Source organism: Ceratotherium simum, chromosome 12 (genome assembly GCF_057802395.1).
Source record: "Ceratotherium simum simum isolate JZ-2026a chromosome 12, ASM5780239v1, whole genome shotgun sequence".
NCBI classification, from domain to species: domain Eukaryota; kingdom Metazoa; phylum Chordata; class Mammalia; order Perissodactyla; family Rhinocerotidae; genus Ceratotherium; species Ceratotherium simum.
Window position 1 is genome coordinate 53,427,262 of NC_141911.1, and position 7,582 is coordinate 53,434,843.

The 7,582-nt window shown below is 38.9% G+C and overlaps 1 non-coding gene across 1 annotated transcript; it reads left to right on the forward strand.

The window, feature by feature from the left end:
- The first annotated feature begins 371 nt into the window (after nucleotides 1-371).
- LOC147915854 (U7 small nuclear RNA) lies at nucleotides 372-432 on the forward strand. Its single transcript, XR_015553868.1, has one exon. It is a non-coding gene; the product is annotated as a U7 small nuclear RNA (small nuclear RNA).
- Nucleotides 433-7,582: the final 7,150 nt, after the last annotated feature.

Consider the following 7,582-nt stretch of genomic DNA (forward strand, 5'->3'; position numbering starts at 1 on the left):
TAAACACATTTGAAAGAAAAGTCATAAATTAGCAGAAGATAGCTGCCATTCATATAATGATCAAAAAATCTATATCCAGAAATATTTGTTTTATCTAAATGAAATTGCCAATATTCAATAATTTTTGACCTACACATGGCAATTTCATATGATTCAATCTACCACAAAGAATTCTTCCAAATCAATAAGAAAAAGACAACCATCCTAAGAGAAAAAAATATTGGACAAAGGATATGAATTTACAGATCAGGAAAACCAAATAGCCAGTAAATGTTTGAAAATATACTTAACTCACTGGAAATCTAAGAAATAAAAACTACAATGAGTTTTTGTCTCTTATTACAAGGTGACAAAGATTGAAAAGCATTGGTAAGTGTTACAGCTCTTTTAGGATTTGTCCAGCACATTTTCCAGTGCTCACCAGAAGCCCCCCACCAAAAGCATGGGTAAAAATGTGGGGAAATGAGAATTCTTACACACTATATGAGTGCAAATTGGTACAAATCTGGCAATACCATGTGAAGTTGACCATAAGCACGGTATCTGACCCACCAACCTTACAGCTGGGTATACACACCAGCTAGAACTTGAAGGAGACCTGTATAAGGAGGAGTAATGAAGCACGGTTTATAATAGAGAATAAGTGGAAACAATATGAATCACATTGTATTTTATAAGTAAATATCAGATAAGTAAACTGTGGTAATCTGTCAAAATTAAAGAATTGGTTCTACATGTGTCAATGTGGATAATTCTTAAAAGATACAATGCTGAATAAAAGATAAATTGCAGAAAAATACCTATAGTGTGAGCCTAGTTATAGAAATCTTAAAATTACACAGAACTATATACACATAGTAAAATGTGGATGAGACCAATATATAGCTGATTTAAGATAGTGGTTAGGGAGGGAAAGCAATGGAATGGAAGAGGAATAAAGAAGTCTTTATAATTCTAACCTTATTTAAAAAAAATAAAACCTAAAGTAAATATGGCAAAATTTTAACAATTATTTAAAAAATAATGTTGGGTACTTCAGTGGTTTTTGGATTATCATCTGTTTTTCTCTGTATGTTTGAAATATTTATAACTTAAAAAAAGAAGCAAAAGGTTCAATACGTAAGGTTCCATGAACAGGGATGTTTACTGCAGCATTGTTTATAGAACTGGGACCAAGGCCAGTGCCCACTGATAGGCAGTAGTGGAGGGGACCACGGTACGTCCATACCATGTACTTCACTCATCTGCGGCTTGCAATAGACAGAATTGGGCTTTTGTTTAACTATTAAAAATAAAGTGACATTAATTTAGTATCTCACATTGCTGAAGTAATGATAAATGGGATCCTATGACACACAGTGTTCTGAAACTGCCTGTGTAACATTTCATCATATAGAAGTAGGTGACCTCATTAGGTGAATGTTTGCCAGCTGGCCTCATCCTGTTTATTAATGATACATTTTCTTCCTTTTGCCCCTCCTACATCGTTAAAGTTTTGATTCGGAGAGTCATTTACCAACCTCCAATTCCTCTATGGTTATAGCTGGAACCTCAGGGTCACATCATTTTGCAGGAGAATAAATTATGACACCAGGGTCTTTGGTTGATTTCTAATTAAACAGAAAGGCCCTTACCAACTCATCAATTTATGTGGGTGGCAGGTGTCAGCTTTGGGATTTCAGCTTTCTTCTTCCTCGTCATCAAGGGAGGTGTCACTCCACCAACTTGTACCTCTATGTCCACAGCCCCTGTCTTCAGGAGCTTGGTTAACCTGCCACAGTGCCCCTGTACTCCTGTACTCCTAGGTGATGCCAGACGGGAGATTAAGTTACAGACATTCTTAAAGCATCTCTGCTGAGTATCCAGGAGATGGAGAAAAAGTAGATAACGTGTGTAGGAGAATACGAATAATAGATAAACAGCTAACAAAGGGCCCCGCATCTCCAGATCCGCCTTTTGGATCTCCATGAACTCAGTTCTATATAAATACAGCCCATGAAGACTATTGCTCTGTCACAGAGGTTACACTATTATTTGAAAGATTCAGTAACATTCACATAGTTTCTAGAAGACATTCTGCTCTAAAACTCTTCCTTTGGCTGATATTTTAAGAGCTACCTCTATACTTCGGATGTGTAGTCTACGGGTGTTCAACAGCTAAGAAAGGATCACTCATAGCCCACACCATGGCCTTCCAAGGCCCTTGTCATCCAGAAATAAAATTCCATTTCTTAGGAGGAAAATGAAAGTTGGGTTTTTTTTTTTTTTTTTTTTTTTTGTAATGTTGAGAGTTTCTTCTCACCACAGCAGACTGGATCAAAATCTCCCAAAGGGGCGCAGAGACAAAGGGAAATGATCTGAAGCTTCCTGGTGAAAGCAGCTCACATTATTCTCCCTTCCTGCTCTTTCCTGTCAACACCTCTGCAGGAGCTGCGCTTGCAGAAAGGCAACTGAGCACACGTGCTTCTCCAACCTGGGAAACAGGACTCAAATTGATAACTACCAGCAGCACCCTGGCCATTTGCATACTGCTCCCACTTGAGTGTTTAAAAGCGTTTTGTGGTCAATCGAGGACAAAGGAAATGCCCTTTTCTGTGTTGGAAGAAAACAAGTTAACAACTTCAATTGCTTCCCCTGCAGTGGCTAGCTGATTTCCGAGATCTTCTTTACCGGTAATGGTTGGATGCTAGGGCATTCTTCCTGTGATGCTGACATATCCAGACAGCAGAGCACTAGAGTCATGCTGGGGGTAGCTAGGGGGCATGGACTTTGCAGAGGGATCTGTAAGACTCAGAATCCAGTTCCCAGAGACAGAATAACATTAGATGTCAAATGTGGTATATTTAAAAAGAAAGTGTTTTTGTTTTAGATTATGTCTAATAAATAGTACTAATACCCACCCAAACATTAAAATTACCCCCCCAATGGAATGCATTTGCTGTTCTTTAAGATGTACTTTTAAACCTCCAGCCTCTAGTAAATCTGGCCTTTTATAGAGCCCATGAGCCCAAGGTCATACGTTGTCCTCATCAGGATGCACTTGAGAGGGCCTGTAACCTTTCTGGTGAGGAAGCACTGCTTCTTATTTTTCTCATGCTTTTAGATAATGCTCCTAAAAGGTAACAGTGGGAACTCTCCTAATAGGTCTGGTCTGGGACTGGGGAGTGTTGTCCCCAAAGAATGGGGAAAAGGGACCTTCAGGCACTTCCACATTCCAATTTAAAATCCTCCTGTGACAGGAGCTGAGACTTCTCTGTGAATTAGGTGTTGGCTTCAGGGTCAGGTCCTTCATGGCCTGGGAACCAAGGGCCCTGAAGTATTAGTCTGTTTCTCTTTGAAATTTTCTGAGGAGCTTAAAACACATCAGTGTTTCCTGATAGACTTAGTTTTACATCCTGCCTGATTGTATTTGGGGAGGTACAGAAAGTGAAGGTTTAGGGGCTGAAGATGGGGAGGAAGGGTCAAAACTCCCTGGAGGTCATTCCCACGCTGCTGTGGGGACTTAATCTGCACATTGCCTCTCTTAGGGGGCTCCTCTGTTTCTTACATTCCTTGTGCTTTCTCACTATTCATAACAATCGTACTATCCAGGCATTCAGTCATTTTTGCTAGCCTTGATGAAACCAACTCATAATTCAACTGCCCAGGCTGATATAAATTTGTGACTTTCTTTATTCAGCATTTTTTGTGGGGTGGAAAGAAAAGGATTCTCTCTAGAATCTGGGCAGACTATTACCATCAATGTCCCTGGCAGACCCTGGTGTTCCTTGCTTAGAGATAAGTACAAACTGAACTTCCAATAATAAAAAGTATTTAAGCAGCTTACTCTGATCTTGAATAATAAAAGTTAATTGCACACTCTTGAAATTCTTCTTCCCAATTCCTGTAATTTATCTAAAATTTGTAGAGAAATGTGATACTGTGATGCATTCTGCTAGAGAGATTTAGTGCTCCAGACCTTCAGGAGGACTTTTAAGAATTAAACGAAGTCAGCACACTCCATTCTGTTATTCTTAGACTCCTCAACTTGGGAGGTGGGGACTGGGGAGCCCTGTATGGGGTCCTTAAGACTACAATGCATAAGAAACCAATGGGGAATGCCTACTGACCCCTGCTGGTGGAAATGGGCCAATGTTCCTGAGACCTCTTTTAAACCTCAAATTGAAACCATGGTATCAGCTTCACAGGACTTTAAATAATTTTGAATATTTAGCTTTTTTTTTTTTTAAATAAAACTGAGCAGTAAAAATCTACTACTTGGTTTTTCTGTAATTATACTCCCACTCCTCCAATCAGGTTGATTATGATGTCATTTTAAATTTTAGAGCATTCAACACAAGACTGTTGATTTGTCAAAGGTACTAAAGTTCTTTTTATTTGTGAGGATAGATACATGTATAAAACTTTCTTAAAGTGTTCTTTTGAGACTACATCTTGAAAGTAATTACATGGGAGGCAACTGTGGCTGTAAGAAGTAAACTTGGAGTCATATGTTACATACAGTTAAAGTCTCAGCTCTAACTCTTATTTAGCTGTAAGACTTAGCTGAATCTCCTATTCTCTTAGACCTCATTTGTGAAAATATAATGATAATAATCTATAACAGACAGGGCTGTTATGAGGATTAAATGAGATTATTTCAATGAACGTGTTTCTCAAAGAGCTATACAGTTAGAAGGCATTACAACTAAAGGAGTAGAAAGGGATGGGTTGCCCATGTAACTATTATTGGACAGGTATTTGGAACAAGCATCCTAGAGCATAGTAAGAATTGCACATTAAACTTTAGATACTCTTTGAGATTAGCATTATTACAGTTGTTTAATGTTTAATTCTTACTGTTCTCTGGGAGACCAGACTCTGTGGAGAATGTAGATTTAGACATTCACGGACTACATGAACCCCAAACTAAAGTGCATACATAACAAAAACATCTCGTAAACGTCACAGCAGTCACTCCATGAGGCATTCTTATGGAATGGCCACCAGTTTTAAATCAGTCAGGTGGGGAGGCTCTCAGGCAATCTCACTCCTCTCGGAGTGATGAAAACTTGCTACACTGAAGGTTTTGTGGGTGCGTTGTGCTTTTTGACCTGAGTTTTTCTGCTATAAAGGGTCTGAACACAATCAAACACAATCAAAAAGTTAGAATCCCTGGAAATTACCACACTCGTCTGGCTGCTGCCGCTCAAGAGTTCTTTAGTTCAATCAGTGGCTTATAATCTTTATTTGAATTTACTTCTTAAAATCCTTGGTCTTTGGGGGCCGGCCTGGTGATGCAAGCTGTTAAGTGCGCTCGCTCTGCTGCAGCGGCCCGGGGTTTGCCGGTTCGGATCCCGGGCGCGCACCAACGCACCACTTGTCAAGCCATGCTGTGGCGGCATCCCATACAAAGTGGAGGAAGATGGGCACAGATGTTAGCCCAGGGCCAGTCTTCCTCAGCAAAAAGAGGAGGATTGGCAGATGTTAGCTCAGAGCTGATCTTCCTCACACACACAAAAAAAATCCTTGGTCTTTAATCCAATTTTGAGCTTTGCACTGTCCCTATTTAATGCATAAAGAATATTTTGGAATTTTAAAAGAGCCACAAGAAGTGAAATTCAAGATGGTTAGTTTCTGTTTTTTTGTTAGGGTGGAAGGATTATCATATCTTCTTTGGCGCTTATTCCATCCCCAGCAGGTTTTCCTGTGCTCACATCTCACACAGAGCATACTTCATTTAGTGAATTGATTTGGTCGTACAGTAAGCACTGCGTAGAACCTATGAGAGAGTCACCGACAGGGAAGACAGAAAAAAAGTACCTCAAGGATGTGATGAAACTGTTTCAAATACCGTGGTTTTCTGTATTTCTGAGGGAAAAAAATAGTGGTTGGGAAACTAGCTCCGTACACAGCTATAAGGAATGGAGTATCTTTTTTTAAAAAAAAAGTTTTGACCATTTTAAGAGGAGGCTATAAAACACAAGTTCTTGAAATCATGCCAGCAAAAAGTATACCCTTTTTCTTGATAGGGGGCATTAAACAGAACTGGGCCTGTGTGAGCCTGCCCCCAGACTGCAGTCACTTGGTTCAGGCTGTTGCTGACTCCTCTGGAAGGACATTCCATTTTTAGCAGGAGTAAGAAGCAAGGAGAACCACTGGGGCAGCAGGCTGTCACAGTGATTCCCAATGGAATCGACCCACGACAGCCCTGAAAAGAATGAGCTCTGCTGTCTCCCACGCCAGCGGGTGACACACATAGGTAGGACTGGAGAGGCAGCGTGGATCCACAAATGCCTGCTTTAGGTACATTTGTCATGATGGTGCCAAGGGGAGAACCACAGAGGGAGATCTGCCCGAGGAATTCCTGAGTTCACAGGCCCATTGCATCTCTTTGATCCCCAGCCCAACCATTTCTACATGATCTGTTATTATTTCAACTGAACCCCATTTCTTCCCCCTCTCTTGTGATTATGAGAATGAAAACCTTGATGATCTCTTTCTCGCCATCATTTCTACTTTTCCAAGTGTCTTGCCCACCGTGTCGTATGTACTTGATTCTACTGATTTAATAAAGTCTGTTTCTACCAACAAAATCTAACTATGCGTGACCTCATAATTTTACCTTTTTACATATGGAATTTCTTAATTTTTAAGTGGAATTTATCTCTATTTTCATAAAATAAGTTTTCCTAATCTCAAATACTATCCAATAGATGTCAACCATATAAACATCTTAGTTTTCATATATATTGAAAGATAATAATGCCCATTTGCACTATTCATTTACTTTTCCAATGTTATTGAATTTCCATATAAGAGTTTCTATATAAGTTCATTAATTGTTATTAACAAATAAATATATGATTGGATTTCCCAAAAACCTTTGAATTTCATAGTTTATCATTTCACACAAGAGAAATACTCAGACAATGTTTTTGCCTACTCTTCCTATGAAGATTTCATTTATCTTAGAAATGATTAATATAGAGTGACTATAAATAGTATGTTTAAACAGTTAATACATTTTCTGTGTGGTTATTCTTTTGCTGTGGGCTTTAACCTGTTAGATTTTATAGCGCTGTAAAAGAATTGTAAAAATATCCTTAGCCTGGAATTTTTTTTTATCAAAAATTTCCTCCATTTTTAGAAGGAATCATTATTCAGAAGCCTTGTAGACTAGTCCATTTCTTAAGAAGCTAGATCATTCGGTACTATGTCTTAGCCAACTGTCCACAGTCAGCAAAATGCTATGGCATGTTCTGTTTGACGGCCCCAGGCAGAAAGCCACAGCATTCTCACTATTAATATCTCTTGACCTTTCGACTTACAAATAGAAGCATCCTTGTGGCCTTTTATTTTTTTCCTGTACATTCCTGAAAAACCAAGGATCTAGGGCTTGAGATAAGAAATATTTTAATTTACTTAGTTTTCAGCCATAATCCTAGGCTTTTATATAATATATAGACTGTTTATTCATCTCATGACATTTTCTTAAGCACCAATCATGTGCACGTTACCATGCCAAACATCAGGAAAACAAGGCTAAATCAGGCAGATATGCCCTCAAGGAGCTTATGGTCTAATTGGGGAGAATAAATAT